At 42.9% G+C, this 12,999-nt stretch overlaps 1 long non-coding RNA gene across 1 annotated transcript; it reads left to right on the top strand.

Moving 5' to 3' along the window:
* The first annotated feature begins 1,908 nt into the window (after positions 1-1,908).
* On the top strand, positions 1,909-7,065 carry LOC144369261 (uncharacterized). The gene is made up of 2 exons (XR_013428733.1): positions 1,909-1,984; positions 4,960-7,065. It is a non-coding gene; the product is annotated as an uncharacterized LOC144369261 (long non-coding RNA).
* The last annotated feature ends 5,934 nt before the right edge of the window (positions 7,066-12,999 follow it).

Below are 12,999 nucleotides of genomic sequence, written 5' to 3'. Positions count from 1 at the left end.
GATGCCCTTCAATAGATGAATGGATAAAAAAATGTGGCATTTATACACAATGGAGTACTACGCAGCACTAAAATATAACAAAATCATGGAATTTGCAGGGAAATGGATGGCACTAGAGCAGATTTTGCTAAGTGAAGCTAGCCAATCCCTAAAAAACAAATGCCAAATGTCTTCTTTGATATAAGGAGAGCAACTAAGAACAGAACAGGGAGGAAGAGCTGGAGGAAAAGATTAACATTAAACAGAGACATGAGGTGGGAGGGAAAGGGAGAGAAAAGGGAAATTGCATGGAAATGGAAGGAGACCCTCATTGTTATACAAAATTACATATAAGAGGTTGTGAGGGGAATGGGAAAAAAAAACAAGGAGAGAAATGAATTACAGTAGATGGGGTAGAGAGAGAAGATGGGAGGGGAGGGGAGGGGGGATAGTAGAGGATAGGAAAGGTAGCAGAATACAACAGTTACTATTATGGCATTATGTAAAAATGTGGATGTGTAACCAATGTGATTCTGCAATCTGTATTTGGGGTAAAAATGGGAGTTCATAACCCACTTGAATCTAATGTATGAAATATGATACGTCAAGAGCTTTGTAATGTTTTGAACAACCAATAAAAAAATAATAAAATAAAAAAAATGCTATTGACATGCACCAAATACATCAGTTTCTTAGGAATAATTCTAGCACCCTGTGTAAGACCTTAAAAAACACTGATACGAGAAAATTCAAAAGACCTAAATAAATGTGAGATATAAATAAATAATAAGCTTATTATTCTTAAATAATTAACTTACATTAAATAAATGTAAGTTTACCTCAATAACTTAAATATATTTTCCCCAAAAATTGATTTATTGATTCCATACAGACCCAATCAAATTCTCAACAGCCTTTCTTGAAGAAATTGGATTCTACAATTTTACAGAAATTTAAAGGAACATTAGACAAAACCATCTTGATTTTTCTGATCTCAAGACCATAATCAAAACTGTCTGGTTTTGTCCTAAGCAACAGGTTAGTGGAACAAAATAGAAATTCTAGGAAAAAAAGAGCCATCTATGGTCAATTTATTTTTGGTAAAGCTACCAAATTAATTCACTGGGGAAAGGGAATCCATCTTTAAGAAATGGCATTAGAACAAGGTTTCTCAGCCTCATCTCATTCCATGCAGGAAAATTAATTTGGGATGGATAAAAGTTATCTAAATTTAAATGCCAGAACCCTAATGCTTCTAGGAACAACACTCAGTCTCTTTCCATGACTTCAAGGTAGGAAAAATTTGCTTAGGACACAGAAATCACCAACCTTTAAAAAACAAAAACTAAGGCCCAATAAGCTGTACTTAATTGGGATGGCAATTTCTCTTCCTCAAAAGATACCATGAAGAAAATGAAGAAGCTGGTTCCACAAAATAAATGCTATGTGCACTTCAAAGTTATGCCAATAAAAATAAACCGTGATAGACAGACAGACAGACTGAGGAACTGTTCCAGATGGGAGGAGACTCAAAATAAATGAAAACTAAACGCTGCGTGGTCTTGATGTGGGACCTTGAATCTAGCAATGTTTTTTTTTTTTTTTTTTTAAATTTTGCCACCAAGAGACTTTCTGGGAGAAAAGGGGAGTATTGAACGTGGTCCACAGGTTAAATAATCATATTGAATCAGTGTCAATACTGATCTTGATCATTATACTGCGGCGACGAGGGAGAAATAGAAAGTCCAGTGGTCCATTTTCAGAATACTGAATTTAGCCTTAAATGTGAAATGCCTTGGGGTGTAAGGTAGGCAGCTGTCAGGGAGAGCAGAATGGAGAGTTAAAAGCAGTTAGCACTGGAGTGTGACAAATTCACAGCCCCTTGACAGACAGGAGGTGACAGGGAAGGGGCTGGTCTAACCAACAGAGGGAGAGGGCAAGATGCAGGCAACCCAGGAAGGTTTTCCTGCCACGGGAGAACAAAGGGAGGAGAGGACAACTAAAGGTACGTTTCTTTGGATAACCCAAGAGCAGGCAGTAAAACCTAGTTCAGGAAGGCTGTACCCCCTATGGAACTCAGCAAGGAACCCAGGGAGGGACCTTGCACACCCCATCTTGCAAGACTGTCAGTAGAAAGCCTCATTTTTGCTATACCTTGTGTCTCTTGGTCTATCATTTGGGTGTGGGCAGGTGAGTTTGTTCTTGTCCCTGTTTTTAGAATATATTCACTGAAATATTAGAGATAAAGGGATATCATCTGTCAGTCTCAAACAGTTCAGGAACACACACACACACACACACACACACACACTCACACCATGTGTGCACGGCAGACAGAAACAGAGGCTAATGAAACCAACGTGGAAAATATTTGCATCTATGGGCTCTGAGTAAAGGCAATACGTAGATTCTTTGGACAGTTTTTGCAATTTTTTTCTGAAAGTCTCAAGCTATTTCAAAGTAAATGTTGAAGCAAGAAAGTATACAGAGAAGCTCCAGACAAACTATTCACGGCACATGTATCTGACAAAGGACGCATCTGCAAAGTCTATAAAAAAATTTATATAAATCAATAATAACAAGACAACTCAATTAACGATCGGGGAATAATATTTGAACAGACATTGCACCAAAGAAGATAAATGGATGGAACATTTACACATGAAAAGTGCTCAGTGCCATTAGTAGTCAAAATACTAATTAGAAATTTGAAATGCAAATGAAAAAACTACAATGAGATGCTCACACGCATCCATTAGCATGACTAATGTTAAAAAGATTGACAGCCCAGAGACCCAGGGAGGATGTGGAACAATGCCTACGCCAGTAGTAGAAATACAAAGTGGCGCAGTTTGGAAAACTATCTGGCAGTTTCTTCCTACGTTAAATGTATACTTACACGCGAACTCACATTTTCCATCTCTGGTGTTTTTCCCAAGAAAAATGAAAACATATGGCATCAAGATGGTACACAAATGTTCATAGTAGCTTTATTTAGGAAGGATCACCCCAAGCTGGAAAGAAACCCAACGTCCATGAATAGGTGCATGCATAAGTAGATGGTGATGGATTCAAACATGGGATACTTCTTGGCAAAGGAGAAGATGACAGATCTACATCCTCATAGACACGTTGAGGTCAATATGCCAGACGTCAAGTGTGCCTGATTCTCGTAAGTGAAGTTCTAGAGAGGCTAAGATAATCTAGGTTGGGAGAAAATCAGAATACGAGTTGCCTGAGGATCTGGATGGGGGATTGACAGTAACGGGGTCAGGAAGGAACTTTCTGGGGTGCAGGCAATATTCTATATCTGGTGGAGAGGGGCAGTGTCACAGGTGTCTGTGGCTGTCAAACTCATCGAGCTGAGTACTTGAGAGGTACGCAGCTTATTGGATGTTGACGCAATACCCCATTACAAAATTGTATTAGATTTTAAAGTGACTGGCAGTGGGAGTGGGCTGACATTGGGGCATCTTTGGTGCCAAGGTGGGGAGGGGAGAATTCATCCCCAAACATTTCCCTTTCCACTCACTCCCTGGCCACCTTCTCTAATTTCAATTGGATTACAAAAGACCTTCTCGTTATGCCAATGAGATGGAAATTGCTAACATTCAAGTGACTTAGACCTAAAAATCTTAGAACCCTCTTTGGCTTTTCTTCTTTTTTGTAACTCATATCTGCTACAGTAGCAAAATCACCTAACTTTTAAACAAATCCCAATTCTGCTCGGTTTTTGCCACATTCGTTGTTACCTGTGCAAGTCCTCCTCATGACTGGACTGGATCGTTGTAATTGTCTCCTACATGGTCCCCTGCTTGCTTTCCCCCTGCCCCTTCACTTCCTTCCTTGTTAATCGTCAAACAGCCAGGCACATTTCTGCCCCAGGGTCTTTGCACCTGCTTTCCCTTCTGTCTGGCACAGCTCTCATGGGGCCCCTTTCTTCCTTTCCTTTGCATATTCACTCATACATCGTTTTTTCAAGAAAACATTTCCTAAATTCCCTGTTCTGTACCCACCCCCAGATTCTACACCTCCCCTCTTGCTTTATCTTTGTGCACAACACTGATTTCCATCTGACTGGGCTCATATTTTATTTTCTGCCATTCCCACCAGGCTGTTAAACACCACAGGACAGAGACCTTGCCTCTTTCGATGACTTTCATGGCTCTCAGGGCTTAAATTTGAGCATATGGTAGCGACTCTGAAACTGGCCGAATCCACAGGATCCTAGCTTTGCACACTGAGCTCCAGGAGCAAGAGGGAGGGAGGAGTTGGTTCCCCTCTGGATGTCAAAATGCCTTGAGCATCCTCACAGTGGTCAGTCTCAGTGGTCTGGGAGGAGATGGCCCTTCCCCTACCTGGACATAATCCCTTTTCTCCTTTCTCATCCTGCAGATGTTCATTGTCCTCTCTCTCTCAATGCTGGATGTTAAAATTCCCTGGGGAACAGGGATGGGGTCCACCCTCAGCTTGTCCTGGGGGTTTTGGAGAGCGGCTGCTGAGGGGGATCCGGCTGCCTTGCAATGGCACCTGGAATTTCAGGCTCTAGGCTGGGGCCCAGCAGAGAAAGCAAAGGTTTCCAGGGAACATGAGTCAAACCTTCTGGAATGGCTCAGGGGTTTATTATGATTCACAAGATCTAGGTGACATTTAGATCATGCAAATGTGTCCTGCTTCTCTGAGAGCGGACACAGCGCACACATTTGCAGTGACACGGAATGATGAGCAATACATTTCAGAGGAGAGGGGTGCGTTTCGCCTTTCCCGTTCGCTCCTTGTGAAGCGTGGGGTTTGCATTTTTCCTTCTCTGTTTGAATTCCGACTCGTCACCAAGTGGATCGATGAAGGAATTATCTTGTTTTCTGTGGCTTCCCTCCCTCTCTCCCTCTCTCCCTCCCCTTCCACCTTTTCCTTTCTGTTTTTATCCCTCTTTCTTCCCTTCTTCCCTCATTTTTATTTCTCCTCCCTCTCTGTCCCCAGACACCATGGCTTCTTCTGACCCCTGGGGACGACTGGACTGGATCTTCTCCTGTCCTGAGTGAGCTGGATGCTGGACGCCGAGATCTTGTGACCCAATGGTGATGGAAATGAAATAGAGTCTGATGAGTGTGCAGATAAGGCAAATTTTCTTGGGGCTTCCATTTAGAAAGGATAAGAGGACCCCGGTTAGCTTCTTGAATAAAAGGAGGGCGCTGGCTTGATTGGTTACCTAAAGGAATGTTCACTGGCTTCCGGTATTCTCCGCCCCAGTCTGGCCTGTGCAAAAGGTAACGTACTGCAGACATTCACAACACATCATGGTACCCTGATCTCAGCCATGCAAAGCTGACAGGTCATGAGCTGAGGCTCAGAACTACACTTGTGACTCACCCCTGTGGTGGTCCGTGTCTCTAGCTCCCACTGTGTGTCCATGGGCACCATGATTACTAGCAACGCTTATTTTTATTCTCAAAGAAGCATGGAGAGAAGTATCCTGGAGACAGATCTAGAGGGTTCTTTCGGGGTCGCTGGCTACAGTAGGTCTCCTCCCCTGCTCTCCACCTCCAATCTGCCCATTGAACGGATATGAAAACCAAGACTCAGAGTGGGAATTGACCAGCCCAAGGTTAAACGGCAAGTCTGATTTGGATTCACCAATGATTGCTTCTTGTGATAAAAATATTTGTTATCTTTCTAGCTAGATCCCCTGGGCTGCATGTCCCCTGAGTGCCCTGTCGTGTGGGAGATCAGACCCAGGAAACCAGGTTCGGGGCTTGGCAGGTAGAAGAGGAAGCAAGATGCTGTAAGGATAGTAGACATGCTTTACTCAGTGGTGGCCACAGCCTCCAGCCTCCAGCCTCAACTTAGCTTCCAGCCGAGCCCCCATTTTGTCCCTAAGTCTTTTCCAAATACCCTTTTTATGCAGGCCAAACACAGAAGGCCCACTGCCTGCGGCCAACAGGTTACATAGGGGGTGCATGCTCACAAGTTATGTTGATGACCTTGAGGGTAGGCACTGAATGAGAGTGTTTCTGGCCTCGGTTAACCCTAACAGCCAGATCCCAGCCCTGGCTACACACATAGCACAGCCCAGGAGAAGTCTTGGCGAGGGAGCCTAACTACAGCCATTTGGGGCCAGCCCCAACAGTGACAGAGGACCGTGAACCCAGGTTTACTTTATGTCTCCCACTGATTATCCTCACAGTTGCCCTGTGAGACAGGGATGGCTTTCACTCAAGGTCCCCGGAGGACGTTCTCTAGGAACCTGAAGCTGGACAGTCAAGAAGTGACTCCTGGGAGGGTGCTCAGGGCTCCAATGGAGTGGGAGAAGCCTGGGGTACCCCCTCTTCCGAGGCCTGCCTGGGGTACCCCCTCTTCTGAGGCCTGCCTGGGGTCTGGTTCCCCAAGGGTGACTCCTGGAGATCCTGCCAGGACCTGTGGCAGTCACAGCAGGCCAGGTGCCACCCCGTAATCACCAAGTTCTAACCCCTGGAAGGGGGGCTCCAGGACTTGTCCACTGTCATTTACGGGCACATTAAAGTCTCAGACCTTCACTCTAGGTTGTCTCTCTGTCATGGGAGAAGAGATGTCTCTGGAGAAGCATCCAAGGAGTCCCCAGAGGGAAGGGAAACTCCAGCTCAGGACAACCAATGTTCGTGGCAGATGTGATGGAAAAGAATTTTAGCACGAGTCGAGACCAATGTGTAGTCAGAGGTTTCTTTGGGAAATAGATGCACTTTTCAAGTGGGCCATCTTGAGAGTGAGAAGCCCCTCTCTGGACTGGGGGTGCAGTATTTGTACAAGGGCTGCAGCTGGGGGCCAGGGTGGAGGTGGAGCCAGGGTGGAGCCACACAATCTGGGACTATTTTTCTCTTTGTTTATGTATTTCCCTCATTTTACAAGGATACAGGCTGAAGACTCGTCACTCAAGATCTGCAGCTGGGCCTCCTGCACCTCAGTGGCTTGTGGGCATTTCTTTTTGTATATATCTCTCCCTTTATTCTAAGTCTCTAATGTACCTCTACTGCATTCCCCCCAAGACCCCGTGCCTATCAGAATCTGTCTGCTCAAGCCCCTCACATAAAGTGGTGTGGTATTTGCATATAACCCGTGCACACCTCCAGTACTCATTCAATCATTTCTAGGTAACATGGTACCTAATGCAGTGTGCCGTGTGACAAGTTGTTCTATAGTATTCTTTAGGGAATAAAGACAAGGAAAAAAATGTCTGTACATGTTCAGTACAGATGCCATTTTTTTTTTGGCCTGAAAATCTTCCAGTTGGTTGAACCCACAGAAGTGCAACCCACAGACACCACAGTTGTCGCCTCAAGTGATTCCTACTTTGCAGGGAAGACTCACACGTAAGGATATCATTTTGGATTCCTGGCTGGAGGTGAATCACTTACATTCAAATACACCCTAGAAGCAGAGAAACATACATGGAGGCCTCTGGTAACGTAGCGAGGTGGTACCTCCAAAAAAATCCCAGAGGAGAAGTCCCATAACACTCCCCAGCAGACCATGTGTAAATCCACAGGATGGCACAGTGACTTTTAAAATGAAAGTGAATTTGTACCACCATGTGAATAGACTTAGCACTACTGAACTGTACATCTTAAAAAGAGAAGATGGTAAATTTGGGCTGGTTGTAGTGGATCACGCCTGTAATCCCTGTGGCTCGGGAGGCTGAGGCAGGAGGATTGCAAGTTCAAAGACAGCTTTGGCAAAAGCAAAGCGCTTAGCAACTCAGTGAAGCCCTGTCTCTAAATAAACTACATAATAGGGTAGGGATGTGGCTCAGTGGTCAAGTGCCCCTGAGTTCAATCCCCAGTAACCACCCCCAACCCCCCAAAAGATGGTAAATTTTGAAATTTTGTTTTGTGTTTTTTTACCATAATTAAGAAGAAGCACACACACACACACACACACACACACACACTGGTAGCACGGAGCTCCTCAGTCTTTTGCATCGAAGGTGAAGCTTTGTAGTGACCTGTCCGGCCAGGTTCAGAGGAGGCTCACTGATTGGACTCACCTCGCCTGCTCTTTTAAGCCTTGACAGGAGTGAGCAGAAGCTGTAGCGGCCTCCCCAGAGCTGTCCAGAATGATTCGACATGAATACAGATAATTCATGCAGAAAGCAGACTGCAGGCAGATCACTGCCCTGGGACCAGAAAACCTGTGCCTTGCAAATTGAGTGTCAGTGGGACATGGTATGTTTTTCCTGAATCTCGGTTGTAGAAAAATAGCAAATGAGGTGTGTCTCTGATGGGCACAAGGTGTAGAAAAAAAATACGTGAACCAAGAGAGCTGTAGAAAAGAAGGGGACAGAGGGCATTGTACGGCCAACCCCCAGAACACACCCCGCTCTGAAAATCTCCAGATCCTTCTCCTCTAAATAAGTCCTAGTGCCCAGAAAAGCACAGTGAAAGGGCCCCTCAGTGAGACATGAGCCCTCTCCAGAGGCTGGGGCTAGAAGGGGATGCAAGCTGTCCCTGTACCCTGAGTGGCCCCCAGGGGAGCCCATCCTTGGAACCTGGTGACCCTCATGTCTCAGCCCCAGAGTGTAGCAGGGTCCAGACAACACAGGACAGCAACTGGCAGATGCAGTGAGCTGTCTCCTCGAGGGTCTCCTGAAGGCTGCCGGGTTATATCCTTCCTGCAGCCAACTATGCATTCTCCAGGTCAGTCAAACCGGGGCTCTGGGACAGGGGAAGGAGCTGCTGTTCACAGGCAGAACCTTTCCTACTCAGGGAGCTTCAGCCTGGCCCTTCAGCCCTTCTGCTGATTGACCCAGGCCCATTTAGACCATCTAGGTACTCTCCTCTCCTTATGCCGACTGATTATGGACTGTAATCACAACACCTAGGCTGATGTGTGAATAACTGGGCACTGTAGCACAACCAAGTTGACACAGAGTTGCTACCATGATTTCCCTGATGACCAATGCTCTGGACCAGTTCTTCATGCACTCATGGTAAATCATATATCTTCTTTTTAAATCTTACCCATTAAAAACATTAGATAAGAAGCAGAGAAGAAGGGGCCAGGTCCTACTCTCCCCTTCGAGGGATGCTTATCCAAATCATAACACCTTGTGATCCTATATGTCCATTTACCACTCTACCAGCTGCCCCTTCATGCTACAGTTGCCCTGTCTATTCTGTCTATAGGGGAATAAGGACCATTTAGAGGAAAAATATTTTCAAAATATTTACCTAGACCCTTACCATTTTAAATGCTGCTAATTCCATTTTGGGGGAATGGGAATACTGGGAATCAAACCCAGGGGCACATAACCACTGAGCCACAGCCCCAGCCTTTTTAAATATTTTATTTAGAGACAGGGTCTTGCTAAGTTGCTTAGGGCTGAGGCTGGCTTTGAACTTGCAATCTTCCCACCTCAGCCTCCTGAGCCACACGGGATTACAGGTGTGTGCCACTGTGTCTGGCTTTTAATTTCATTTTTAAGATCTGATTTTCTGTTTTAATTTCCCTTCACCCTGAAGAATTTCTTTTAGAATTTCTTGTAATGCATGGTTTTTGATGATAAAATTCTCTCTCTTTTTTTTAAACTTTTATCTGAAAATGTCTTTATCTTGCTTTCATGTTTGAGGATATGTTCACCAAATGTAGAATTTTGAGTTGCAAATTTTTATTCTCTTTTCAACACTAATGATGTTGTTCTGTGGCCTTGGAGCCTCCATATGTGCTGATGAGAATCCACTGGTTTCAAATGATTTTTCCCTTTATATGTTGCGCCTTTTTTTTTTTTCCTAGCAGCTTTCAAAATTCTCTCTGTTTGGTTTTCAACATTTTGATTATGAAGGGATGCTTTTTTACTTATCATCCTGTTAGGGATTGGCTAGAGACTTCTTGAATCTATAAATTTATGTCTTTCAGTAATTTGGGAAATTTTCACTATTTCTCCAAATACTGCCACCCCTTATCCACACTACCCATTCTTTCTCTCCTCTCATTTAAAAACTCTAATTACAAAGCATGATAGTTCTTTTTAAAAATATTTTTAGTTGTAGTTGGACACAATACCTTTGTTTTCTTTATTTATTTTTATGTGGTGCTAAGGATCAAACCCAGGTCTCACGTGCTAGGCGAGCGCTCCACCATTGAGCCACAACCCCAGCCTGCATGTTAGTTCTTTTGGTATTTTGTCACAGTTTTCCTAAACTCCTGTTCATTTTTTGGGAAAAAAATATCTTTCTTCTTCAGTCTGGACATTTCCCATTGATCAATGTCTGATCATGGATTCTTTGTCATTTCTATTCTGCTTTTAAGCTTGTCCAGTGGATTTTTCTAAGTTAAGAAGTTATATTTTTAGCTCTAGAATTTTCAGATGTTTATTTATTTTTTTTTAGTTGTAGATGGACAATGCCTTTATTTTGTTTATTTATTTTTATGTGGTGCTGAGGATCGAACCCAGTGCCTCACACATGCTAGGCAAGTGCTCTACTGCTGAGACACAACCTCAGACCCCTCAATTTTTAATATTTTTATAAATTGTTAAAAGCATGTTTCCCTTGACCTTAAAGACCGTTGTTAGAGCTGCTATCAAGCCCTAATCTGAATCTGACATCTGGGTCATGTCAGGATGGCTTAATTGACTTATGACTTTTTCTCTTGAAACTGTATCACATTTTCCTGGCTATGTAGTTGAGTGACCTAAAATTTTATCCCAGACTTTGTAAATGCACTCTGGATTCTGTTACATTCCTCAGAAGAAATCTTTGTTTTAGCAGACAACGAAGCTTGTTGAATTTAAACTGAAAACTCTTGATATCTTTGGTAGCAGTTCGAGTTGAGGTTTTTAACATCAGCCTATCTGTTCACAATCTGTGTGTGCATATGTGATTACCGTGTTGGTCAGACACTTGGGTTGAATTTATACACAAAATATGTGGTTTCCTGTCTCTAGATCCCTTCTTGCTGATGTTCTCTCTGAACTTTCCAGCAGTTATAGTTTCCTTAAACTTCTGTGTTTTCAAGCCAGAAAGACTACAAGTTTTGATTGAGAGGTTAAGCCTCCTCGTGGGTACTCACCATGTCTTGCCTTAGCCTGCCCTTAAGCTAAAGTACATGACAACAGCATCTGCTTGTTTTGGTCACTCTCCAGATTCTCTGGGGAGTATTTTGTCCAAAGTTCATAGTTGTCTGTCAAAGGATTGTTAGGAGTTTTCTTGAACTTTCCAGAAGTAGAACTTCTTTTGTTTTGTTCCAATGGAGATAAAATTCTTTGTTGGCAGGTTTTAAAAATTTTTTCCTACACTTTTGCACTTTAATACCTAATTTGAATATATTCTGGTCTCTATGGTTTTTGTTGAGAAGTCATCCATAATCTTATCACTGTTCCCCTTGAATGGGATGTATTTTTCTCTTCTACTTTCAAGATTTCCTGGTTATCTTCATGTAGCAATTGGACTATGATGTGCCCAGCGGCAGTTTTCTTTGTGTTTATCAAACTTAGGGTCCTGGAATCTACTAATGTTTTCTGCCACATTGTGCAAGTTTTCAGTCTTGATGTCTCCAAATTTGGGTTTTCCTTTCTCTTTTTCTGCCTCTTTTAAGTCTCCAATTATCCCTGCTTTGACACACTTGGAATCATTTCTTAGGTCTCTGAGGTTCTCTTTACTTGTCTTCAACAATTTTTTTTTCTTTTTGTTCTTTGGATTGAGTAATTTTTATGAATCCATCTTCAGACAATTCTTACCTGTTCCAGCTGCCTCTTTTGGAGAATCAACTCTCCTCCAGCTGTGAGGTAGGATTCTGGGGATACCAAGATGGTGGAGACTCAGTAGAAAGAAGCTGCTGGAGGACAGGACAAGGAGACCATCATGCCCTGGTTTACAGTGAGTCCCATTACCATGACAACTCCCTCCAGTGAGAACTTATCACCATGACAACTCCAACCACAGGATCTATATTTTAAAAGGACCAATGGGAGTAAAGTGGGCAGCTTTCTAAGTAAATTTCCTCAAGTAACCAATGGGAACAAATGGGGTAAGGTCTTCCATCAGGTCTGTATAGGGAAAAGAAGGCCCCACAGCTCAGGATATAAGACCCTGATTTCCAGACACTGGGGCCTTGAGCATCTCTTTCTCTCTCAGCCCACTGTGCTCTACCTAATGGAGCGCTACCTTCACCTTCAAAAAACCAGTGCTTTGCCTGTTACTTCTGTGTGTCTTGCTCAACTCTCTGTCCGTGACACACCAAGGACCTGGACATTCTAGTGGTAGCACAGCTTCTCTCTACTCTTGAACATTGACTGTGCCTTTAAATAGTTATAAGAAGTACTTTATCCAGGTCTTAAATTGCTGTGTGTGAAAGGATTTGTGTGACCACTTCCCATTGGTGCATTATTGGGAGTTTTCTTAAGTGAAACTTCAACTTCTGTCATCTGTTCTTATCTCTTTGTGGATAGTTCATATCATTTGCCTTATTTTTCCTTAAATTTTTAAGAGCTTTTTTTTTCTTTTGTATTTTAGGGACATTAATCCTGTGTGTGATAGATAGTACAAATACTTTCTCCCAGTTTGTCATTTGTCTTTGCTTATGATGTTTTTTAGTAATGCATTCTGAAAAAAAAAACACATTTTTATGTTGACAAGGTTAGTGATTTTTTTTTTATTGCATCAGGATTTTGAGTCACAGAAAGCCTTTTTCTGCACGCATGTTATAGTGGAATTCTCTTATATTTTCTTCTAGTGTTTCCACATTTTTTTTTTTTTTTGCTTTCTTGTTTTACACTGAGGACCTGAATCCATTTGGAGTTTATTCTTGCACATGGTGTGAGGCATAGATCCTATTTTACTATTTTCTAATGGCTATCAATTGTTCTAGGGTACCAGTTACTAAAACGTTCCAGTGATTTGAGATGCCATCTTTATAATTTTCCAAATATTATGGAGTTGAGGTCTTTTTCTGGGCTGTGCATTATTCCTTCAGTACATGTGTTTTTTCTTGTGTGAGTGCCATGCTGTTTTAACAGGAGATGTGTTATAGTGGTTTTATGTTAGCATAAGT

The sequence above is a fragment of the Ictidomys tridecemlineatus genome, chromosome 12, assembly GCF_052094955.1.
Source record: "Ictidomys tridecemlineatus isolate mIctTri1 chromosome 12, mIctTri1.hap1, whole genome shotgun sequence".
NCBI classification, from domain to species: domain Eukaryota; kingdom Metazoa; phylum Chordata; class Mammalia; order Rodentia; family Sciuridae; genus Ictidomys; species Ictidomys tridecemlineatus.
This window is presented reverse-complemented; position numbering and strand designations above follow the sequence as displayed.